General features: G+C 32.1%; 1 long non-coding RNA gene across 2 annotated transcripts in view; it reads left to right on the top strand.

The window, feature by feature from the left end:
* The window catches only part of LOC118073861 (uncharacterized), a 178,713-nt gene that overhangs the window by 123,854 nt on the left and 27,119 nt on the right, over positions 1-27,740 (top strand). For both annotated transcript variants that reach the window (XR_004691143.1, XR_004691144.1), the window contains one exon: positions 1,831-1,913. This is a non-coding gene — a long non-coding RNA (uncharacterized lncRNA). The remainder of the gene's footprint in view (positions 1-1,830; positions 1,914-27,740) is intronic.

Raw genomic sequence — 27,740 nt, 5'->3', positions numbered from 1 at the left:
TGTCACCAACAAAGGGTTATAATGAAAATAAAAAATAATGAATTCAACAAACGTCAGAGTTCACACCGGAAATATATTCGAATTACATATGTATTTCACATTGTGATGGAAAAGTCAATACTATTTACCGCTTATCAAATTTTTAAAAAGTTGTAATTTTATACATTTTATCGAGTCCTTTGCCATTGCATCAACGAGAATTATTTTTATAACTATATCTCACAAACGAATGTTTCAAAAATAATAAAACATCGTAGCATATTATTATTTTTATAATCAGATTAAAAAATTATCTGATCCGTCCAAATAAATACCAATGTAGTTAACAATTCAACTGAAATAATTATAAACTTTTATTTTGACAGTAAAAAATGTTCTATTATTATAATTATTTAGATTAATAAAAAAGAAAGTTAATTATTGAAATATCTATGGATAGAATTAACATTACCAGATCAACTAATATCATTATAAAATTCTCATATTATTGATGAAATAACAATTTTTTCTTTGTTGCCATGGACATTACGAATTTTAGAGGATATAAACCTGATAGAAATAATCCAACATTTGCAACAAATATTGTATAATTAGAATACCGAACAAATATCTGATATTTTATTATAGTCCAATTCGATTGACGTGGTGTATTGTAGAGGAAGCTGATGCTTGTATGTAGTTGATGGATGATAAATAAAACGTAATGAAATATCCATTTAATTATATTTGTTGAAAGGTATTTTGTTAGTTTTTTAATTAAAACATATGTTTAAATTAAAATTTCTTGTTACGTAAAGAAAAATTTTCTATCAAGCTTTTTGCAATTTGAAATAAACAACTAATTAAACAACAATAAAAAATCTTTTTTAAACTGACATATTTTTTGTGGGTCAAACATATTTTTTAATCCAAATATGTGATTAATTTTGCATCAATGGCATGAATGTAAGTTGGGTACAATCAGCCTTTTTTAATCAGATTTAATTCAATAATTACTTTCCTATAAATTAAATTTGATTTCTGTGTTTTTTTTTTTACGTTCAATCGAATTTTATTGTACACTCATCCGTAATTATTGATGCGACTGCTTAAAACCATTCGCATTTCTCTTTCCCTTTTTAATCAGACGCGTGTGCGTCAGGACATTCCACATGTGCGCGTGCGGCTGATGCACTGAGCGCCGAGGACGAGTGATAAGTGGTTGGATTATTTGTGTGGGTGTGCTCTCTTCACCCTATTTGTTGGTCGTGCGCATCGTTTTTCGTAAGCCGCATGTAACTGCACCAAGAATCACACTTGGAAAACAAATGTATACACCCTTGAATCCTGTATTCATTTTTTTTTTACTGAACATCTCACTCAATTCAATGTAATATTACAATCAACCGGTTATTCAGTGGATAAGCATAACATTTACTACTATAATGATGCAACATATTTTTAAAATATATAGCCTTCAGCATACATCCACATTTTGAGTTTTATGAACAAAGGTAACAACTTTTTCCATTCGAACTCATTTCTTTTTTTTTTCTTGCATACAAGTGTATTGCATGAATAACATTTGTAAAAATGCTGATTATTGTAATTTTTGATAGCATCTAACTCGAGTTATTTGACCCAGATACCATGCATTAATTTCCGGAAAAAAATTTCTTCACATAAATACTCTATATAAGTGTAAAAAAAATGCTGCAGCTGATACATTCATTCTTGATGATTATTCTATGATGTAATTTGTAAATGATATGGTGAAATTTGCTAATAGCACAGTTCATCAATGTCATGACTAAAAATATTTTCTTTTAATATATAAAATTTTTTCTTCAGGCTCCTCCCCAGATGAAAAGATGAGAAAGGGATGGTCGTGGGATCGACAATTATACTCCTTTATCTGGTGAGAATTAATATAGGTAAGATTAAAATTTCTTTATTCAATTAATATAATTAAATAATAATAATAATAATAATAAAGAAATAATCTATAATAAAATGATTCAATGTGTATACGAAAAAATTTTACTGTAATATTAATTAGCTGGTTGCTGAAATATGTTTTCCAATACTCATTTTACAATGAAATTTATTAAACACACAAAAAACTGGATGAAATAAACACAGATAGAAATCATAAATGCATTATTATTATTATTAATATAAAATTTAATAAAATTGAACATAATAAATTACCTTTTGATGTATATTTCGATACAATATAATTAATAATTATAATATAAAATGAGCTAAAAGTAGAACAATGTCATTTGTGAGAAAGATTCTTTTTAGAATTGATAATAAATTCAATGTATCTGTTGCAAAGAAATATTTTGATTATTTAAGGACGTCACACAGCTATATAAAATGAATACAATTACTAAAATAAATGAACGCGTCATCTGAGTGTTGTGTAATAAGAAGTATTCAGCACAGTTTATAACGAGTATTATAACTTTTAATCAATTCAAAGAAGTGGAATTCCCGATAATAATGGTTACGTGCAAAAGCATCATTTTAGTGAATGATGTACAACCGGATTTTAGGCGGAAATCATCAGTTAGTCGCAGAATGAGCCAAATATCAGATCAAAACCATACTATACGTGGGAATTCCTTTTCCCGGACGTAGGTACACCATGTAATACATGATCATTAAGTGCATCCTTGCAAATTTTCGTCAGTGAGGTTTGTTAATGTGAGGACCTCATGCACCCGTATACATATATTATATACTATAGATATGAGCTACAAACTGACGGATATATTTTAAGTTAATAATACAAGCCAGTAGATGTAAGATAGTTATAATTAGTCGTATATTTGAGTCTAGCAGTAAGCGAGTTACCCATGTGAACTTCCTTTCAGTTTTGGGCATAAGATATTAAGTCACGTTTTATATGAGCCGACTCCACCCTTGGAGTAACTGTTTTGCTAGTCTTCATGCATCTCTGGGTAACTTGGCACAATTTCGTAACGTGCAAATAATGTTATTTTAATCATAAACAAATATCTCTCATGTATTACAATTGTTCTTTTTTTTTTTTATTCTCAAAAGAATGAAGGGGTGAAACAGGATAGAATAAATGGAATATTTTTTTTATTCATTACCGAAAAATTTATTATCAAATCTGAAAATATTAAAACTGATTATATGTCAAAGGGATGACTTCAATAGAGTATTGATGATAAAAAATATCATTGGTGATTAATTTTTTTGTTTTAAGTAAATCATAAATACACGGCTCATTATTGAAAAATCTGGAAAAAAAAGATTTATCGCTTTTGTATTAAAGAGAATAATAAATATCACAACCGTTGATATAAAAGATTAAAAAGTATTTATATTTGAAATATTATTTCACATATTTTCCATATACTGAGTGCCATTTATTATAACTTTAATCCTCAGTTAATTATTGATTAAAAACTGCAAGAAATTTTCTCTTGACTGCTCAATTCTATTTCAATTTAATCCATACATAAAAAAATGTATTTTTCAATTTAGTAGGTTTACATTGCTTGTCATTCAAATATTAAATTCAACTAAAACCTTTAATCTTCGTGGAAATAAAATTATTTTTTTACAAAAAGGCACTTTAGTAGTTTATTTTCATTAACCATTCTGTCATTGCTATTGATTGTAATTACTTATGGCAATTTGAAAGAAAAAAAAAATTTGTTTTAAATAAATTCATCGATGGAAAGAGTAAGCTGCTGTTTGAATTAAACCTGCTAAATTAGCGGAATAAATTCTGTTACTTTAGTTTGAATAAGTATTCGTATATGAAGGAGTAGTGCAAATATTTTTATTATGAGGAAGCTAATTATTCATCGCCCTGTTGTACGGATTATTAAAAATATGAATGATTGAACGAAGTATATGATTAAATCCTCTGTACCGTATATACTGTTTCAGAGAAATAATGAGAATTTTATTATAAATAAATAGAGGAAAAATGAATGCAAACAATTGGACCGGCGAACATTTTATAATTAAAATGAACAGTCTACATCGCTTGGACAAACAACGGATTTTATTATTTATGAACAAGCTGCTTTGTTTGTTAAAATTACGTATTCGTATTGCAATTATAATGCGATTGAGTTAGTAGATCTGATATATTCCAACATTTTTATATACCTTGCGATCAGCTCGCGAGAGTGGCGTTGGCCTGCTGGGGACGCTATTAATGCTGCGGCGCGTAGTAAACAAAAATAATAATTAATATTTATTGTCGATAATTTTCGTTTACTCAATTTGAAATTTCCAGAATGAGAATTACTGTATTACTCACAATCTCTCGAGATTAATTCAGTTAAGTGCACCATTTCATGTTACATATGTATTAGATTGTATTTATTTTATTCGATAATCGATTCATTTACATGTAATACGTGTTGTTTTTTTTTTATTTTTATTCTGACCTTTCGTTGTAATCATTGTGCTTAACAACATGTGTTTCCATGATGTATCAATAATTAAAGCTTCCCAGGTAACAGGGTTATTTTTATCATGTTTCAAAGTTCGAATCAAATTGAAAAAAAAAATACAAATAATATTCTTATATTTTTCACCAATAATTGTTTTTACAAAAAGTGATATATTCACGCTGAGTTACAGAATAACAATTTTTTTTTTTTATATATCATACGGATATTTTTTTTAATTAAATTTGGTTCGCGATTTTTCATGTAACATGAAAAATGAAGCGAAGAATAATTTTATGAATTGAAAGAAAAAAAAAATTGAAACAATTTTTTTTTAGCCACTGAAAACCGATTCTAAAAGCTTTAAAATGTTGGACATGGATTATTCAAAAATTTTCTTCTCGCTTCGAGAACGCTCGAATACTTTACAGGAAATTAAAGGTTCCTCTTCATACTTTTCTTTAATTTTTTATATTATAGTAAGAGAAGAGTAGTAGGGTTAATAAAATTCCTTCAGATCATTTTTCTCCGAAATAACGTAACTCTGAATTATAAAAAAAAAGTTTTTAATTTTCTTTTGATTATAGTGATTCACTTTAATTTAATACTGATGTCTATCATATTTAAAACTTCCAAAAATAAAGACAATCAAGCTCTTCAGAATGAAAGAATAAACCGACACAAATAAAAAAAAAACTTACTTGGACAAAAAAATTGCATTTACAGAATAGAATTATCATATTTTTTAGCATTCAATGGTGTTTCTACTCGAACAAAACTAACATCACAGAAAGATCAATGTAACGAATAAATATTTTTCTCTTATTCCATGCGTGTCTGTTTGACTTATGTCTGATGTGTCGTCTTTCATTTATAATTCCCAGTGCGTCCTATAATTCGAGTTGTTCAAATGTTTCATATTGATGTTCGTAACACAGTAGATTGATCCAAAACTTATGAAATTACTCTTCAAATTATATGATTAATTATCACCTCATTATCAGTTGGAGTTTACGACTTTCAAATGGATCTCTTTGCTTCAATGATATCCTGTGAAAGGAGAAAAAAAATAAGCCAAGTGACTTGCAAATTTCTAATTTGCGTGGGAAGGTCGCTAAAAGAAAGACATCTCGATGCAAATGGTTGACGTGAAATTCTTTTTCTAAAAACCGCCATATTGGGGCCAACGTAGTACAGATAGGGATCTGCGGAAGACGCCCTCGGGGACTTGTTTCGGCTGCAAACAATGTGGGAGAGTACTGATGGCAGGATGCACCGAAACAATCGGCAAGTTTATAGGCTACAAAAAATTTTCGACGTGTTTAAAGTACCGTAACGATTCACGAAAAAATTCTTCTATTGGAAAGTTTCAATTCAATAAACAAGAATTATTGACATTTATATCCTTCTTCCTTATTATTTCACCGTCTTGTTTTTTTGCCAATTATACACCCCGTGATTTCCTCTTTTACTTAAAGTGTATGCAGAGCACATCTCTTTATTGTTCGAAAATCTTTTCATAACACGTGTCAATGCATCAGCAGTTATTTTAATAGTGGATCAAAAAACTCCTAAATTTTTCGTTCGTTTAAACACAAACAAAAATTTTTTCTTTCACAAAGAGAAGAACGCTGGGCTATTTCTTTCTCAAATCAAACATTCTGGAAATAAAGTTTCGCATCCTGTGTAGCGGCGTTTGGTGCACACGCAACTACAGGGTGTAACCAATACACTGTCACATGTATATATTCGCGTACGTTAGCCTTGGCATGCACGCACGGTGGTCACGCATGGTGGAAAAAAGTTTGGCCCTAGAGATTGAGGCCATTGCACCTAAGCCCTCGATGAACAAGCCACGTTTCGTTTGGTGCACTCACTATAGCAAAATGGCCCCGGGCTATGAAAGGAGGATGGAATCCAGGAAAGCTTTAGCCATATATTTACGTCGTTTGTAACATTTTTCTAGGAAAGTGTTCGAGACTCGCGTGCACTTGGAACCAAAACATTAAATTATATCATCTGAAATGAGATTGAAAAAAGTTTGTTTGTTTTTATATCAAACTAATTATAAACACTAAAAAATAAATCATTGAAATTCGTTAGAACTAATTAAAATATCATCCACTTGGAATAGTTCAAGTTCAGGATGATTGTAGTTATGAAGTTTTTCTCGTATAATATAAATCATGTGCCACTGCAAAAAGTTATACCACGATCAAATTTAAAATATTCATATGAATATGATTAAGCTATTATATCAAATAAGAAGTTTAAATAGAAAGATTTAATTATTTCTCGAGCAAATATTGCTCCATAATAGTTATTTGAATTTTTGATAAAAATATATTTCAAGGAAGCAAAAGATCATGAATATCTATTCAAGTTTTAAAATAATTAATGTACGAGGTGATAATTTTAATACGCGGAACACACTTTAATAATTCAAATTAAATTAATTTGTCTGTACAAGAGTAGTTTTCAATATATTAATAAATATTAGTAAGATATAATGATAGATGGTAAAAATAAAAGCTTACCAAAAAGATAAGAGGGTAAAATATAGTTTGATTATTTTGTAAAAGACACAACGGTACAGCTAATTACACTAATGTAATATTCATGACGTTATTTTCATAATGTAATGACATTAATAATTTCCATCATTCATAAATATATTTTTTAATTAGCCTTACATCCACTTGGAACATGAAAATGAATTTGAAAAATATTTTCTCATGTGCAATGTCTATTTATAATAATTGTTAGTATTCAAGTGCCATTTTATTAGATAATAAAATAAAGATTGATTAAAGAAAAATTGTTTGATGGATTCAACAGAGTTTGATGGTTGAATGAGTAATGTGTTAATGTGTGAGTTAAAAATATCAATGAAGTCAGATCCTAGTCAAGTGGTAACAACACAAAGGATCTTGCGGTATGCGATCGGCTGATGAATATTTCGACATGCGCACATATGCACGTAGATTCTAAATGGCTAAGTCAACAAGGGTAATGCTCGCAAGCCAATGACGAAGGTGGGCAGGTGGTCCAAAGAACTCTGACTCAAAGAACTTTTTTAAGGGCATTGATCCTCGTTGATGAACATAGCTTCAGCAGCCACAACGCTACTACTATACGTAAATGCACTTACATACTGCAGCATATAACGGCGTCAAAGAATAAATTCGGCAGTGCTTTGTCTCGCAGAAAGTAAGGAACGAGAAACACAACCCGACCGTGAATGCACGTTCGTGTGAAACGAAAGGATGTACCTTCAAGCGGTTATTTGTACTTCGAACACGATGTGGACCGTTGAGAATTAGAAGTGTATGAGGTTCGCATGTTTCTTTAAGCCTCCGAGGTCTTAAGTTTTAAGTATTGCTCCGGATATTACAAATTTACGCAGAAATTTCACCAACTTATTATTGCTAATTTTTATACAAGACTTTCTAAAATATCAAACAGGCGTTATTGCATATCTTTAGCATTCTCTACAAAGTAAGATGATATTTTTAAAATTGTTTCCATATTATTTAAATGATACATTAATGAATTTATTATTTAAATTACTTTAAATATAGTCAAAATTAATTAAATAATATTATTTATTAATGATGTGTAATAATTAAATCTCCTATCTTACTCTGAGAATTAAAGCTTCAAGTATTTTTAATACTTTAAAGATGATCAGAATTATTCTAATTAATAATTAAAAAATAAGATGAATTAAAAATGATTTTTATTCTAGTGTCCAATCGAATGTAATGTAATAATACGACTTAATTAATAGAAATACATATGATTGCGATATAATAAGAAGTTGATTGAAAAGTGCTGAAAACAATAAAATTGAAACTAGAAATATTTTTTATCGTCTTGCATAATTGAGTGAGGATCGAATAACGACAATGGCGTTGTCAGAAGGCCTTCGGTCCCATCGTGGTCGTCATCGTTGTCGTAAAAGAAGCACGTCGCGTTTATACTAGCATAGAAAGGAAAGAAAAAAAAGGAAAAAGTAAAAGCAGCAAGTGAGGGGCTTCGCATGCTGCTGAGGTTCGTATTGCGGCCGTTGTCGAAAGAAGCTAGAGTAAGTGGAGACGATTGCAGGGGAAAAAGTAACGACGAGGTTGGGTGCGGGGGTGAGTTTGGGCATTGAAAAAAAAATGGCGCCACCAAAAAGTGCCTAGCAATAGCATGAAGTGGAAAAGGAATGATTGCCCGAGGAGTAGAAACGACGACACGACGAATGGGGGAGGGGGAGATGGCGAGGAAGCGAGCAGTTGGACAGCAGTACCACAGTTTGCAACGCGGATCAGTATAGAGAAGCCTAAGAAAAAGAAAGAGATGTAATGACGACGGTGAGAGAAGCAAAGGGAGCGGGTCTAGAAATTAGGTTGTTGCACCGGGCCCAGAGTGGGGGGAAAACCCAAGGCCCCAGCCACTTCTCCATCGGGAATTTAGGCCGTTGCACTTTTCGACAGTCGAATGGAGGGGGTCCGAAATAGGCGGATAGTTTGAGTGGGGAGCTGTTACAACGGAGAGGCAAGGAGAGATAGTGCATTTAGGTGCAGCAGCCAAAGAGGGAGACGTGGAACGAACTCTAGCAAAGAGACAGGGCCGCACCAACTGATTCCACTTACAGTCAACTCGATTTCACCATCAAATTTTTTTACTCCCATACCATCTTTTTGACATTACTGACAGCTTGCTCAAACAACTTTTATTGAATTTATTTTTATTATTATTTTAATTTCTTAATTGAGACTACGTCTTTTTCATGTACGTACATATAATTCAATGGGTTGAAATATTTTTTACATCAAGTCTCTTGGATAATTACTCTCCGGCTGAGTAGAAAAAGAAAAATAAAAGTGTATTCTAGTAGGCAGTAGGTTTCGTTAACTGTATAATGTAATATAAGGGAAGTAGAAAAAGTAAGATACGAATAAAGGACGTGAAAACTGCAGTGGCGCATATATGAAAAGCAAAAATACTTATATACTAACGGAACATTTCACCAGGGACGATTCATCAACATGGAGCTATGCTCGTTAAGACATACTCCATACAACGCTAATATTTCAACGGATCACATGGGGGATTAAAGAACCTTATATGAAACAAAAAAAGACTTAACCATGATCTTTCCTTGCATCCGTCATGCATTTCATTTATAATATGCTTGGTTCTTTTTTAATGATTCAGTGAATACGTCAAAGAAATTCTAAGTGACAAAAGAACAGCATTAACCTACGAATAAAACCGCGTAGTTTTATCACATAAAGCGAACCCGACGTTAATTTTTATTCTTAACATGATGCATATCATTGAAATTGACTGTAGAGTATCTTCTTGACTTGAGATATTGGAGATTGCAACTTGTTTCGTGATCCACACTGGGCATGATGCTCTTTTCTATCTTATTTACTCGCCAAAAGATCCAAGACAAGCAGTAAAGAGAGAGCTTAGGTAAAAAAGAAAAGGGGACGCGGCTCAAGGAATAAATTGCATTTAGGACGTTGCACTTGAGGTGGGATGGGGTTTGAGTTGCAGATCCCAGAGATGTGCGCAAGCGCAAAGAAAGTATATTTATATGTCTATTCACGAAAAAAGGGGGCAAGTGGGCCTAGCAACTAGAGGGGAAGAAAACAGACGCGAAATAGTGGGGACGAGGGAGAGGATGCAGTTTGAGAAGAGGCCCGGAAGGGAGAAAGGAGAAGCAGCAAGATTGCATTTGGCTCCGATTGCAGCATTGGACGGTTAGAAAGATTCGTCGAGGGATGGGAAAGCAAATGCATTTTGGGACTATTTGGATGAAGTGGTGGGGTACAAGCGTACCACTTGGGCCCTAGCAACGAGAGGAAGACGCCTAACAACGAAATAGTGGGGGAAATGATGATATGGACAATTTTGCGGTGAGGTGAGAGCGGGAGGGAACTACCTAGCATGCACTTAGGTGCATACAGGTTATGGTGTGTGGATCGACCACGAACTGGGCCCGCCGAAAGAAAGGTACTATGGGTGGGGGGTAAGTAGGGTTCACCAGAGGTTTTCGACTCCTTCGTTCGTCGGTCGTCGCGACTAGTTTCAGTGGTTCGCAAATTTTTATGGCCAAACATTTTTACTTACCTTCCAATACCAATTAACTCGCCTTCAAAACACCTTATTTTTTATTGATTATACCTTCCAATTCAACCGAAATTTATCACTTTACTATTTTTTCACTGAAAACACTCATCTCCAACAACATTTGGCTCATTACGTGACTCCAATAATTTTTTTTCACCTTCTGGAGTAAAATAGAGCTTGAAATAATGCTCCAAAAAATTAAAACTCTTTAATACGAGAAAAAAAATCGTTCTCTAATGATGAAGTAAGCATGCACACATCTCAAAACAGTCTGATCCAACATCTCGATCACACGATAGGTTTCGGTCTCTATTCTTCATCGTAAGTCTAGGAATCAATGACTGTATTCATTTGATATTTCCTGCATATGTCAACTCTCCATCATCACATCGATATTTATTATTCCAACAAATGTTGGCTTCAAAGTATTAGACTTAGATTAAATAAATCATTAAATCAAATCAATGCTGTACGCAATGACAAAAATCATTTATCAATTATATATAATTATAATTATTAGCTAATGAGAATTGGGTAATAAGTGTGAATAAAGCTGAGAAAAATTTTCTCTTAAAAGAAAGTCAATAATTAAAATGGCAATCCAGCTAATGAAACGACCATAAGTATAATGTAAATATGTGTATAATTTGAAGGTCTTATAAAATTGAATATACAGTACATATATATTATATATGTGGTAAAATTATATATATGTATATACAGTTCGAATAAAATAACGCATGCAACAGCAATGCTCGCACATTGCGTGAAAGCGCAAGTGTACACGCAACGCACATGTTATCTGAGATTAGGTATAAGATAATTTGCGATAAGTTCCGTAGTCACAACCATTAAAATAGCTCAGCTAGCCAGACGTCTGTCTTATTCCCGCCAGCAACGACATCGCGACGTTTTATTGACTTTAAACTTGAGTAGAACAGGATGTGAATCATCTATACTCGGCTTTCTTATATACTTCGTACTAATCTCATAAATACCTAAACTTATCTATTAACTGGGTTAATTATACTCAATTAATAAATCATATACCATTCTCTAATCACTGTCTGGCTTCTAGTTCGAACAAATATACATTTTAAAATGTTGAAAAGAAAAAAGTGAAAGATAAAACAAAATATGTATGAAACAACAGAGGTGAAAGAAGAATAACCGGAAGCACGTTATATAATCCAACTGCATCATCGCGAGGGTTGAAGGTTATACTCTAATTGTGCCAGTTCCGTATATGCAATCGTGCAATGCTGTGTGTTTTACTTTTTGTTGGTATTACCTGCACGACCTTGGTTGTGACAATGAACAACGAGGAGTGGCTGCGTGCCTCGTGTGCACTGATCGTCGTGACTGCGGTTGCATGCGCAAGATTAACTGTTGGAAAACAACCGTTTGAAAATGAACATTTTAAATATTCACTATGATTTGGACTTGAATTTATATGTCGTCTGTTTTATTATATTATTATATCTGTCAACACTCCACTTTATATCATTCTTTTTCCTCAACAACTAACTCGGCTCATTTTTTTTATTCTCCCTTCGAAGTTAAATACAAACGTATTTATATTATTAAAAATAATTTATTCGCATTGTTTAGGATGGAATCATATTAAAATATTAATTTTAGTATTATTTATTATCGTTTGAAGTCTATGAAGTTGAGACTTTCCCTAAACTGTCAAAATACTACTGCTAATAGACAATGCTCTAAAAATCCAATGCCACTCTTTAAAATTCATGGAGTATTGTTGGCAGTACAATTATTTAATTGAAAAAAAAATATCTCAAATCCTTCACAATCCTAGCTTAAGCTTTTTTTGTGTTTAAGCAACAACAAAGTTATCGAGTTATTCCAGTTTCCTCAGTTATTTCGCTATTGTGAAGTGAAGTATTTTTTTCTTTGAGAAGATTTGGTTTATAATTACTATATAGAATTGTTTTTTTTTCTTCTTTTTATTACATACTCCTAAGTCTTCACGTTCATCAACGATAGTTGACCATACAAATTATTATTATTATTATTGATAATATTGAAACGTTAATGAACGTGATATAACAGCTTTACTCCAATCAATAGTATTTATGGTATTATCTTGAAACTTGTTTGACAAAGGGAAACTTATTCAATGTTATTATTTTAATTTCTATTCATGTTATTCTGTAACAATTATCCATATTTGCTTATAGTATATATATATGTATAGATATATATATATATATAAAGACAATGACGACTTTCGTTGGTCATTGTTTGATACTCAAAACTCTCCAGTATGCACATCTGCGTTTGATATTAACTGGAATCTACTCAATAGTCGCGGATATATTTTAATTACGAATAGTTATAAACTCAGGGCTATTTTATGATGTAACATATTTTAAAAATTATTCATGAACCATACAAAGACTTTTAGCACTGAAATAATCTATTAAATTATCTCTATCGATCTCGACTTCTATTTTATCATCAAGGGTTATCTAAATGAGTTTTATTTAATTGTGAAAATTTGATTATTTATAATAAGGTCTGTTTAATTGATTTTTACTCGAGTGTTAATTATTGTGATAATTTTGTTAACTAATTTTATTAACATATTAATAATTAGAATTTGAATATTTTAATGAATTGTAATTTTATTACAAAGAAATTTTCGTTCAATAAAAATATTTATTAATTATAGATCTAATTATGTTAATTTTATCTGCTTATAAAAATTCTAGGATGCTTCACAAAAGCAGAGTTAATTTAACCAACAAGTAGTTAAAGTTTATTAAAGAAAGACTTGAACAAATATGCAAAGAATTTTCGTAAAAAAGAGAATGTAAAATTCATCTCTTTATTTATATGATAAAAAGGAAATATATTGACTGTAGAAATTTTTTAATATTCTATGGAGCGATTGAAAAGTTTAAGAGAATGACTAACATCATGTAACATCTTTTGCACTTTGGGTATTTTCAGTAGCAACTCCACCCCATCTTGGAATCAGGTTCTGCCACGAGGAGGCCATATTTCATAAGACGGTGGTTTAGCTCCTTTCTTTTTCTCTTTTAAACGGCCCGTATAGAGTAGTGAAAGAAGGAGCGAACATTCAGCAAAGCAAGATCCTAGTAACGCTTGCGCGACCCGTTCCATCTCTCGTCCTATCTCATTCTATAGCCCTTCAGTACTACCAGCCGCCAATGTAATGTTTCTTTTATTGATTTTGTGGCGACCCGCGGAAATTACAGCGGTTTCGAAAATATATGCAACTGCACGAAGCTTTACTCCCTCTCTTTCTCATTTTTATTTTCTATCTTTCTTGTTTCCTATGTGCTTTCACAAGCTCTCTTCCTCTCTATCATTGACTTTCATTTAATATAAGCTTTTTCATTCCCTGGCAACTGCTGTTTGAAAATTAAACATGTAAAATTATTTGATATTTCATTGTATATAATATTTCATAATTGAATTCGTATCGCAAAATTAATTAAATTTCTTTACATGCTGGAAAATTTATCAATTTTCTAATAGATTTGTACGAGAATTGTATTGACAGTGACAAATAAGCCATCAACGATATAAAACAAGGTGCATTGACCTACACTCGTTTGAGAGGTGAAAAAAGGACATATAAACTTCCGGCGCCGAGAGTTGACGTCGATAGGTCAAGGACGTTCCCACGGTACTCCGGGTCAGGTCGACAAATCACCCTTTCGGGTGGAATGCTCGTGGAGAAAAAAAGTGAACAAAAAAGCTTCGAGTGAGAGGAATGGAGAGTACGAGAACGTGAAAAAAGAGGGAGAGAGAGAAAGTGAGAAAAAACAGCGAAAGAGAGGGAGGAATTACGATTCTCTTTTATTCCTACGGGCATTGACATGTTTTTGAATATCATTCGATATAAAAATATTAAAAATCACATCTGATGGTTATCATTGCTATTATAATTTATTTATTACACACGAAAATTTTAATGTATGATGGTATTTTATTATTTCTACATTCAATTATTATTTTATCCAGTAAAATTATTATTATTATTATTATTTATTGTAACTATATTTTATTATCTTTCCATATATAAAATAGTATTGTTATTTATTAATTATTTTATTACTCGTTTTTATTATTATAATATTCAAGATAATAATAATAATATTAATAATAATTTTGTTCGTTGTCTCTTGTTTTTCAGATATTTAATTAGTTTTACATTTAATATAAAAAACACATGCAGGATAATAAGCAATAAATAATGTAGGGAAAAGAGTCTCCTTGATAATGAGTTAAATTGGTTATTAATATATAATATGTACTAGAGATAGATTCAATTTAATTAATAAAATTTCAGGCAAACAAAGTTTTAATTTTACTCAAAAAACTTCCTTTTAAAATCAGTTACTTCATTAGAATTAATTAAATCACTATAATATAATTTATTGGCAAGACAATGCGAACATAAACAACAGAATTAAAAAAAAAGGTTTTTTAAATTTAATTCCTTTTTTTTTTTAAATAATAAATTATTCATCGATCATTAATAACTAATTTATTTGATTATTTAACCATTATTAATATTACTTATTGATAATTAAAAATTTTATTTACTTGAAAGACTATTTCTTTTTTTTTGTTAGCAAAGTTTTCTAAAGTTTAAAACTACCTTTTATTGGGACGTAATAATGATCAATAAAATATACAAAATCTTTCGATCTGATTTGAGGAGAGTTTGTGTGCTGACAGTCGCGATAATTCATGCATAATGCGATTTCATGTGTGTATAGCACACTCGTGCATGAAATATGATGGATTCAAAGGTATAGAGTTAACAGTGCATATATAAACTAGTTTATCGATGAGCTTACTAGTGAAACCACGTGCCAATGCGTGATGCACTTAACCATGAGTGTAAGTGCGTAACCACGAGCGTAAACTCTCGTTTTCGTCGAGCTCGTGTATATAGAAAGCGAAAGCGTTGCTACCTACATTTCGCCCATTCACGCAGAGCGTTGGCTGAAAAAAAAGTGGAAAAAAGGAAAAAATAGAAAAAATGAAAAAAAAAGAGAAAAATCAAAAAGAATGAGAGAAAAAGAAAGTGTAGACGCGTGACCGAGAGAGAGTGAGCTTACACTAGCAAATATCAAGCTGTATATATGGTGATAGTATAGTTAGAGAGAACAAACCGGGACAGAAACAATAGAAAAAAGAGAGCATACAAGTCGGGAGCAAACGAATCCGCGGAAGGGTTGAGCGGTTGGAAAAAGTGGTAGTGAACTAGATAAAGCAAGAGAGGGTATAAAAAGTGAGGGTGGGAGTAACCAGGTAGGAGAATATAGAAATGAGTGGGGAGAAATTACGAAGAGGGCGGATAGAGTAGTATAATGCTAGGGATGGAATCGAGCAAGAGAAAGGGATGATATAAAGTTAACATAGAATATAAGCTGGAGAAAGATGGTGAAAAAAGTAGAAAGGGATGAGCTGATGAAGAGTGAGAAATGATGGGCTTGAACTGTTGGACGAGAAAGACAGTTGGAGCGTGCCACACCACAGCAGGGTAAAAAGAGAAATGGGGTGAGTTGGTTGCCAGGGATGAAGTACGTAGGTATTGATCTATTTAAAGCCTAGAGTACCAAACGAGGTCCTTATTAAAAAGTGGAATGAAACAAGGGGAGTCTGATGCTTGCTATTCCGCATACACCCTCTCAGTTTCGTTGCTTTTGCTTTTTTCCTTTTCTCCCTTGCCTCTTCATATATACATGTATATTTTTTTCGACTATTTTTATTCTCAGATTTTTCTTCTTGATCTATGCAGATATTCCCTTATTACTTTCTTTCACTTGGTCACTGAGAGTTTACCGGAAGCGTAACATAAAAAAAAATATCATCAAAAACCTCTAAGCCACTGGAGGGGTCGTTGGATAGAGGGTTTTGTAAGATGAAAGGAGCATCACTGTCGGGAATATGATCATGGCTTCTATCTAAAACCCTCCATAGTCCTATTTTCATACGCTTGTTGTTTGCTTGAGATTTTTTTGATTAATTAAATTCTCGTTTTATCACGTTATTTATTTATTTCAAACTCTTGGAATTTTGTTTAATTAATTAAATTCCAATCAGACTCTTTTTTTTGATAATGCCATGATGTACATTTTTGGACAGGATGTGAAAAAGGTAAATTGATTTCACGGAAATGGGATATCGACATTAATATATATGTACGAATCTGTATGTGAAAAAAAGTAAGTATGAAATTGAAAAATCATTCAATAAGTTGATCGAGTTCTGATACGGTTCACTAGTCATGTTAACTTTTACTATCCTCTTCTGAACTAGATAGATATAAAATTCGTGATTTTAAAGCATTTTAGTATCGATCTCTTTTTTTTTACTCTAGGCAAGAGTGAGGAAGAACTTCGGCACCGGGAGTTGGAAATATCACTGGAGGGGGTCGTGTGCTAGTGGTTGGAATTAAACCTCCACCTCCTAAAACTGCTGCCAGCAATGGGGTGACGCGTAGTTACACGGGATGTATAAGTGCGTTAATGCATAATCAAATTCCGCGAATCCGCTTCTATCTCGATTTTACTAAAGGACTAAAAAACATTCGTCCACATGCGCTAAATTATTATCAACTCAATTCACATTTTTTACAGTCAATTTTTATACGATCATATATTTTATGTCTTACCAATGCGGGCCGTTTCTACTAGCTCTTACCTTTAAGTACGAGAGGAGAGAAATAATATGCTTTGTGATAAATGAATTCGTTGTTTTTATATGATTCTATTATTTGATAGAGAATTGTTTATAATGAAATTAAAAAAAAATCTCGTATGGTATTTGTTTCATTTACAGAATATTTTTAAACTATTGACATGATACTGAACCATAGATTGTTTTTTTGTAATTGAAATGAAACAATTGGAATTTAATTCTTTTCAATGCAGAAAAATTCAAACATGAATTTCGAACCTTTTACAAATAAGAGCAATTTGAAATTTTTGTTTAATCAATGCGCTAATGCTATTACCACAAAAAAGGGTGTATATGTTTTTTGTGGTCTAGGTATTTTTAACTCGATTTATCCCTTTCACACGACATCTCCTATCTTGCCAAATTTACTGAAGCTTCATGTAATGATTTACAAAAAAAAAATATGATTGTAATCCTCTATACAAATGAAACAAAGTACTACTCCATTTTCATAATTTGCAATTATACATGGAAATAAATTTAGCGTAAATTTTGTTGAAGAATATAACATATTTTACCTTGTACTATTAAAAAGAATTTTTTTTTGAAATAATAACAATCCACGTAAAAATTAGTAATATAAAGCTCAACAAATTTACTCAGAGAATTAGTGTAATTCTCTGTAGTCAGAGCACACAGTTTTATTACATGAAAAAAGTTTTACGCTCGGAATTAGTTCAAAATTAAGATAAAATTTTCATAGTGTTCATTATTGAAAAATTAATTGAAAATAATATTTCAGAATTTATCATTTTTTTTTGTTTTTTGAATTTTTTTCATTTAAAAAACCGATGTAATTTTTTTTTCTGTGTTGATAAATTGAATAATATTTTTAATGGAAATACTTTTTTAACTGTAGAGATCAATTTTTATCTTGTAATAGAGGGAAAAAGTACATACTGCACGAGATGAATTAATTTTACTCACGCATATCGAATAATCACGTGCAAGCCTCAAGCTCTTGTAACCTTTCGCACCCTCGGTCGTTCTTGTATGCTAGATGTATTACGCTCCGTTTGACATTTTCTCGCTTCTTTCCCTAGATCTTGTATCTATAATTAACTAACTCTAATATTTTTCCATTTACGCATAAAGCATCGATCTAAAGGAAAAGTTATTTTCATAATGATGCAAGGAAATAAAACTAGTATGCTTCGTGATAGCTACTATGTTATATTCCACACAATTCTAGGTAATTATAATTTATGTACAAAAATGGCGAATAGAACAACGGTAGCAAGCAATGAGAGAGAAAGAAATGAGTGGAAAGAGTTGGGGGGGAAAAGAGAACTGTAGGAAAATCCATAAAGTTGTAAAATGTGCGGAGGGCATAATAGTACGCACCGCGCAGATTAGTTATGAAAATATAAAAGGGATCAGGAGAGGGGATAGACCAGTGAGGGTGACGCTGGTTGGGTCCCCGAGAGGGCTCAACTTTTCCAACAACCCCACCAACCCTTCTCGTTTTTAATGGCTCACCCAGCAGCCGTCTGTTTCACGTTTTTTTTCTACTTAAAAAAATCATCGTATTACACATTCGCTATTTCCCGAAAATTTAATAGAAGTTAATTTCAGATTTTGTTTGATGCATATACGTGAATCCACCGTCAAAATGCTAAATCAACACTTTTTTATTTTAATATTTTATTGTCGATTGGTGGGGACAAATCATTTGCCTTCTTCTCTTTTTTTAAGCTGAAGATATCAACACTGGAGGGCTTCAACTTCAGTTGAGAAATGAAACGTCCTTGAACTGAAAGCACAGAGATCGATCTAGTCGACGACAACTTATGAAGACACTTGATGTTAATCGATGGAAATGATATAATGTAGTTGTAATGGTCCAAATAGTCTAGGGTTATCTTTCTAATAGTGATGTCTGATGCGGCTTCTTAAGAACATCATCCATGTGTACTTCACTCTATCTCTATTCCCTTACATGATAGATTTATTGTACGTGCATGTACGTCGTAATAGGGTCGAGTCGACCCTCCAACATCGTCTTCCTTGTTATCACAAGATAGACTACAGGAAATGGCTGTATCGAGCAAACAAGTGAATCATTATTATCAAATTATTATGTGGTCACTCTTTTGTTCACTATCTTTATTAAGAAATCTAAGAGTCTATAAAGCTGTCATTCTTGTGTAATTTTTTGGGTAAATACCTATCTATTCTCTCATGATACGCAATTATAGAATTATATCGTTTTCCCTTCAATAAAATTAACCAAAAAAATTGTCTCTCTTTTTTTTTGATTAGTTTAAATGGTTGGGAAAAATTCATGAAATGAATTCATTTTTCCCTCTATTTTTTTTAGGATTAAATGTTAAAAAATTTATCAAAAAAATCTGTCACACCAGATTTTATATTGATAATATTATTGTGTAGCCATGGTATTAAGCATGTCAATGTGACTTGAATTGATTTATTATATAAAGACAGTTATAGGGATGCGACTCCTTTATGTTAGAATAGACAGTTTCAAGATTCTCTTTTATTATATCGATTTTAGTCTTAATAATAGTGAGAAACTAATGGCATTGTAAATGTAAATAAATAATAAAAGTGTTGAGGATTAAGAATTTTTAATTATATTATTCAAATTACTAATGTCATTGTTATAATTAGTATTTTCAAATAATTCTATTTTAAAATTAATTTTATAGTAATATTATTTTCTGGAAATTTGAATCCAATACAATGCCTGATTACTAATCGTTGATTTACTTTATTATTATAATATAATATTGCTGTAATGATCATTATATTGCATTAAAATTTTTTTCGATCTCAATCGATATGATTGGTAACAAAACAATTATCATTGAAAATTCATTTATTAATTATTTTAAGAGGTAAAGTAAATGCTAAAATTAATTCTACAATTAAATTATTTCATTTGATGTCGAAGAATCAGTACATGTGTTGTAAGTGGTCTAAAATTTAATTGAAGATCTAAAAGATAAAATAAAAATGGACAAATTTTTATTTGATATTTTTTCTTCAGTACTTCTTGAAGTAGATTTTTAAAAGTTATCAGGTTTTGTAGAAAATAAGTAAGATGATTTCGAGAAAATATAATCATTCATTATTGAAAGAAGTAATTTTTTTCCAATAAACTCTAAAACAGCTTGACCAACTCAAAATCCAATTCTGTGAAGACAAATTGAAGATGAACTTTCGAATGAAATCCGATCAACTGTTCTTAAAATACTGGAAAATAAAATTTTTGTAAATAAATATTACGTTATGATTTTCTAGATAGAAATAAAAATCTAAAACTCAAAAATACCTAGGCTGATAAAGTATTCTAACATTTTTGAAGTATGAATTTTTTCTTGTACCATTGAAAATCAGATTTCTAAATAAAATGTGATACAAATCTCAGTGAGGATTATAATCATATCGTTTGGAATAAAATAAAAATATATTGTAACAATACTTTTTTTCCTCATGAAAGTTGATTGAGTGAAAACAATTTATGAGTGTCTATTCATAGAGAGCTTGTGAATAAACTGGGAATTAATTTTGATATTGTACTCGACATAAATATGACATCTACCACAAATTTTATGATTTATATTCCAAACTTTATATTAGATAATTCTATTGTTGTTAAATAAAATGATTATATTTATTATCTCTCATTTTTCTACCAATTACAAATAAAAAAAAAGCAATAGTTCTCGATGAAAATATCTTGACTGAAAATCCTCAACCACTGTCACTTGATTGTCAGTTACAGTATCAACGACAGTTTAAAGAAGTGGAGAATACTTGGTATAAAAATTCTCATTTAAGAATGTTTGGCAATTGAGGGAGATTAACCACCCTCAACAAGAAAAAAATCTCATTTTATTGAATGCTCCACTTAATTGAATTTCACACGAAACAAAGGAGTAAAAGAGTTCTCGAATCTATTGGTCGGCGATATATATACATAGGAGGGGTTGCATTGCATCCAATTTCCATCTTGCCGCGTCTACTTTTCTCAGCAGAGGAAAGATCGTATATAGGATTTTCATCGAGAGATGCAGACCAGAACATCTCCAGTTGGATCATAGAATCGATAATGTATGAGACGCCTACTGCCTTCAGTACTCTCGCGCACCGGTGTGCTCATGCATAATTCAATCAGAGTTAGACTAGAAACGTCAATACAGCTCGCAGATTATTTCTTTTCCCGGGCTACTGCTTTTTGCCGTTATTTTCTCTTTTCTCCACGACTTCCCCATTTCTATCATGTCCATAGATATATTTATACTTCATATTCACTTGCCCCTCAACTTTTACTTTCTCCACACACATCCCTTCGAACATATCCAATGGCTTCAAACGAATACCTTCTTTTCTATCGACCTTTTTCCATATGCTCACCATTAGTTCTTTCACCTGACTATTTATTTAACTCTTTCGTTCCCTCTAATCCCTTTACTATTTTCCAATGTGTTTCATTTCACAAATTACATAAAAAACGACCTTTCCTATTTGTTTTTCTCATTCAGTCGATTGTTTTTAACGTAAATAACATTGACTTGCTAATTGATATTTTAGCGTAATTTTATTTATTTCATTTACAATGAATTTTACTGTATATTTGAATTTATTTTTAATTTAGTGAATTTTTTTTTTTCCAGTAAAATCAGTTATCCAAAGGAACTGAAGGGAGACGAAAGTTGATTGTTACGTGGGTAGATTATCACAAGCCGCTGTAACGGAGAACATGCTAGTATCTGATAGCAATGCGTGGGTATAAACCACACATACGCGTAGGTGTTAGCAACGCATACCTATAGATTATGGTTTTTTTTTTTTTTGCTGTTGCGTTTATGATAACCGATCCGTGTGACAACTGATCTTCTCTAAACGAAAACGGTTAATTTAAATTTTTTTTTTCGCTTTCGTAATAAATTACTTTTTTTTTCTTTCAAGAATTTGTGTATTTATCATCAACTTAGTTGAATGTAGAAAATGATGTCGATAAAAAAATGATACAAAACTCGTGATTCAACTCAACTAAATTTACCTCTATATCGAATTACAATTTTTGATATGTTTTTACAAACCAGTTATTCAACCAGCAATTGAGAATATGAGGAAAAATTTTATCTCATATTTTAATTAAATTTAATTGACTTTTAAAAATTTTAGTACCTATGATTTTTTTATTTTTTTGAAAGCTGTAAATCAATTATCAGGAATGTAAGCTTAAAAACAATCATTTAATATTTTTAACTCAATTGAATTTGTTAGAATACAATTCAAAAATTTATTTCATCGATCTAGAGAATTAATTTCTCTTTTTGTGATCTTGGAAATTTATTTTTTACTTTTGATGTCATCAAATTATTATTTTAAAGAGAATTTAAAGTAACATCAACGAAAATTGAATTAAAAACATAGCACATATTCCAAGAATCTTTTTTCTTTGAAATACAACGAAGGATATTAGCGCATATATGATGCAAAAAAAGGGTCTGTCTAGTCTAATAGAAGAGTTCTCGGTACACAAAACACTGAGAAAGAAAAAGTATTACATTGTTAGCTTTTACTGCTAATAGCATCCTTTGATGATTAACCATTAATGAAAGCCTTTAATCTGGCCTCTATAAAGATCTACCTTCAAGGTATGTGAAGTTAGCACATCGTGAGGTTTAAGTTACCTATTACACCTATCTTCGGAGGAGGGTTTTCCATAAAAAATAGAAATAAAAATGACGCGTAAAAGTAATATCTAAATGTATTACGATGTGGAAAGAATAAGCGACGCAGGAATAAAACGTGGGGGTGAAAAAAGACGATGCAATGATGCGTGAGGGTCGACGTACAATGAGAATTATCTTGGCGCGGAAAGAAAGCATTTGTGTGTGTGAGGGTGAAATGAGAGAGAAAGGGATAGTGAAGACCCGATCCGGGGTTTTTCAATGTGAAGCACCTCGCACCGCGAGTCTGTGTTTTACATAGTTGAGAGTTTGTTCTTCTCTTTTTTTCACGATCCCTTACCCCACTGATGTAAGCGTAGCAACGATTATTTATCCCTCTCGCACTTTATCCATTTTCGTAGAGTCCTTTTTTACGAGAGTATCCCTCTCGCTCTCATCTCATTCCTATTACTCTTCCGTTTCTACTCCTCACTCTCGCACTTTTTTCTCTTCATCTTCCTCATCGTTCTCGTTCGTACCTTCCTCATCTGTACTCTTACCCTCTCGCTAACTTACTCATCCCCATATTATCTGATCCCACTCTACGTCATCATAGTCACCCTCTGCCTACTCTTGCTACGCTTCTCTCTTTTTTTTTCCGTAAAACTCTAGAGGCTGCCATCTCGACTGAGAGACTCGCGGAGTAAAGAGGGAAATGAAAGCGAAACTGTTGAGCAAAGCTTCCCAGCCCCCGCTTAGTAAGGCCCTCGTACCACCCTTCTAATTTTCCCACCCCTTTCACTAAAATTAAAATCAATAGTGGCACCACGTGCCTGGAGACCCCGGCCTGGGACACCACCCCTCGTTGCTCTCAAGCGCGCCAGACCTCCCGCGCCTACCGAACTGTTTTAAAATAGTACGTATCTCCCCGTAGTACTTTTGTCCTTTTCCTCCTTGTCTTTTAGTACATCGTCGTAGTCGTCGTTTATGACGGAATTTCAATATTCACTTTTGCAAAGTATACAACCAACTCTCCGTATAGAAGTATACATTAAATATATATCTATATGTATAAAATGCCCCTCTGTTACAATCTCTTTACATGCACTCATCATTTCTATCTCTTTCTCCTTCTGTTCATTGCTTTATACTCACGTCTTTATTTCCACGAGAATCCGGACGACGTGTTGTCGTGCCGCTTCTTTCTTTATATCGTATTACTGTACGTCGAGACTCAATTGTTCGGTTAAAGCTGCCATTCTCAGTACTACATGATGCTCTTCTCATGCTCAAACTTTTACTCTGTCAATATAATTTCCTTTCGTTACAAGTAAAAACATACATTCATGATCGGCTGACAAGAAATTTTATTTGTGAAAAAAAATAAATAAATAAATGTTTGTGGTCTCAAAAGGAGTCTATAGGCGAAGGTACAAATCGACTGTATTCATATCATGTTGGACAAGCTAAAATATGAGTTAGATACTGGATGAAAATAAATACCCAATATATTTTATAAAATATCCATGCTCATCACAATTTATTTTTTTAAAGTTTCTTCATTAATATTCATAAAATTAAATTACTCATTGAAATTAACATGATTGTTTGTCTTATGGAATAAAATATAATTCAAACTACTATGATATTTTATTGTAAATAAAAAAAAAAAAATTCAATCAAATTTTATACTTATTTTAATATTCATTAATTTCCTTCCTCATAATAAGTATTAAATTCAACGTGAAATTATTAAAAACACAGGTTTAATTATATTATTTAAATAACTTGTTAAGCTCTCGTTGGATACCCTCATAAAATTGCATATGACAAAAGTAAATATATATATTTCAAAGCTACATTTTTTTTTTTATCATTTTATTAAAAAATAATTTTTATACATTAATTAGTTAAACATTCTTATAAAAGAGATTATTAATGGGAAAAATATTTTATTGTGAATTATTGTATTGATGTTGTATTTTTACGTTCAACAAATTCATAATTCATAATAAAAGAAAAAAAAAAACTTCTTCAATATTAAATCTTTAAACCGTTTATATCAATTTATATTTTTATTCAAAAAAATTCACCACTACAATTTGTTTAATAATCATGGTATAAAAGAATAAAATTTTTATCTCTCAATGAAAATATCTCAATGAATAAAAACAGAGTTAAAAATAAAACGATTGGACTTTTTCATGTTAACCATCTATATATCAAGCGTGTTTCCACTGATAAAAGACGAGCAGTGTGGAAAAGTCAATTAGATCATGTCACACTTTATCGGGTTGTATCTATCCCTTTAAATGTGGAATAAACGTTCTTGTCACCGTCAATCGAGTGGTACATCTCAGCCGGAAACGGAAGTGCTTTATCGACCTTCCTCTCATACCTCTTGACACTCTGGCCTCTTGTCTTACCCTGAGCACCCTCTCTAATGGCGCGCATACTGAGAAGAGTAACAGGTAAGGTTCAATCCACGAGCAAAGCATACAGGTGGCCGACCATGCTTGTTTGTGTGAGTTTGCATGGCCATATGTTTACAAACACGATGAAGACGATACGACCAAGTGCCGAGAGTGTATGCAAAAGAGAAAGAGCATGCCAGATAGATGTTTATACAAACATGCATATATACAAAGTGAACCTGTATGATACGTGTGCAAATGCCGGTGCAACGAAAGCGAATGTGGAAAAGCGAAGCAACACGAGAAAAAGAGAGAGAACTCAAGGGGTGCAGTGAGTAAGAGAGTAGGGTGCACGTATCGGAAAACCAGTCAACACATCCGCCTGTATCCCACTCACTCTCGCCCCTCTTGTTGATAGCCAAAGGGAATTTCGATGGGGATGAAATGCTTGCGAGTGAGGAAAGGACGTCGGAAACAGGAAGAGGAACTGTCGCAATCCTCCAAGTTCTCTTCACTGTTTATCTGTTTGTAAACAATCTTGTTCTCCGGAAACTACTTGGAGATATTAACTAATTTCACGCTTTTGCACTTGAAAAATAGTTGTTTTTCATCATCAACTTGGTCAAGAGGAATTATATTTTCACCAATTTTGATATCTGACCAGCCTTCTTTTGCCAAGTCAATTCTCAGCTGGAGGTGTATATCTATTTAACTGATGTAAACGTAGCTGTCACGGCAAGAAGTTTGAATAAAATTAGAAGAGTGTTATTCCGTAGAAAAAATTTCGTTTTCCAAAGATTTCCCGAATGTTCCCAAGTGAGGAAGTTCCCCGAGCTTCTCCTCGTGAGACTATGGGGAACGAAAATGAAAATTGTTACATAATGACATAATGATATATTGGCGAAATACTGTAAAATATGAAAATGTGCATAACTTATATACTAATAATGCTACGGGGTTGATCGAGGACTCAAATGAAAGATCTCGACGAAAGGAAAAAAAACAGTGTGGTTAAAATTATTTTCGGACCATAATTAATGCTAAAATTAAAGCAAGTTCCCGTTTTACCCCATTTTAGGAGTGAAATAATTGATTTTTTATATTTTTGACCTGATTCCGCAATTCTAGGCATTGAGAGGAAGAGAATGAGTGGTCGAACTTGAGAATCGGACAACTTTGATTTTTCGACCCCAAAAAATGGCAAGTGGTACCCCTTTCCATTTTTTTAGGCCAAAAAATAAAAGTACTCCGATTTTGATGATTGAGGGCTCATTCTCTTTGTCTTGATACGTAGAAATGCGGAATCGGGGCACAGCTTGGAAAAATCCACTTTAACACCCCTAAATGGGGGTAAAACTGGATACAAATTAAGAATAATCATCCCCTTGACTTTAAATCCCTATAACTCATGAACGGGCGGTCCAATGAGCGTTTTTAGGGACATTTTTGAAACCTTAGAATCTAAGCTATTAAACGATATCCAAAAATCATGATTTGATTGACAATCATAGGAGTTACAGACGTCCAAAGTCAAAGAGTAGATGATTTTTAGCCCTTACTTTGACTTTTGACCTCTATAACTTTTATACAAGTCATCAAATAATGATTTTTAAGAGGTTTTTAGAAACTTCAGAATCTAAGTTAAAAATACATATCTATGAAAAACGTTTAAAAAATTTATTTCACCCCTGAAATTGCCAAAATGCTTGACAAACTCCCCAAAAAATGTGATTTTTTTTTATATTTTAGCCATTTTAAGGGTGAAGGAAATTTTTTAAACACTTTTTATGGATATGCATATTTAGCTTAGATTCTAAGGTTTCAAAAATGTCCCTAAAAACGCTCATTGGACCGCCCGTTCATGAGTTATAGGGATTTAAAGTCAAGGGGATGATTATTCTTAATTTGTATCCAGTTTTACCCCCATTTAGGGGTGTTAAAGTGGATTTTTCCAAGCTGTGCCCCGATTCCGCATTTCTACGTATCAAGACAAAGAGAATGAGCCCTCAATCATCAAAATCGGAGTACTTTTATTTTTTGGCCTAAAAAAATGGAAAGGGGTACCACTTGCCATTTTTTGGGGTCGAAAAATCAAAGTTGTCCGATTCTCAAGTTCGACCACTCATTCTCTTCCTCTCAATGCCTAGAATTGCGGAATCAGGTCAAAAATATAAAAAATCAATTATTTCACTCCTAAAATGGGGTAAAACGGGAACTTGCTTTAATTTTAGCATTAATTATGGTCCGAAAATAATTTTAACCACATTGTTTTTTTTCCTTTCGTCGAGATCTTTCATTTGAGTCCTCGATCAACCCCGTAGCATTATTAGTATATAAGTTATGCACATTTTCATATTTCACAGCATTCCGCCTATATATCA

Source organism: Chelonus insularis, unplaced genomic scaffold (assembly GCF_013357705.1).
Source record: "Chelonus insularis isolate UGA/USDA-ARS -01 unplaced genomic scaffold, ASM1335770v1 scaffold_714_pilon, whole genome shotgun sequence".
In the NCBI taxonomy this organism is placed as follows: Eukaryota; Metazoa; Arthropoda; class Insecta; order Hymenoptera; family Braconidae; genus Chelonus; species Chelonus insularis.
Note: the sequence above shows the minus strand (reverse complement) of the source record. Positions and strands in the feature narration are given on the sequence as shown.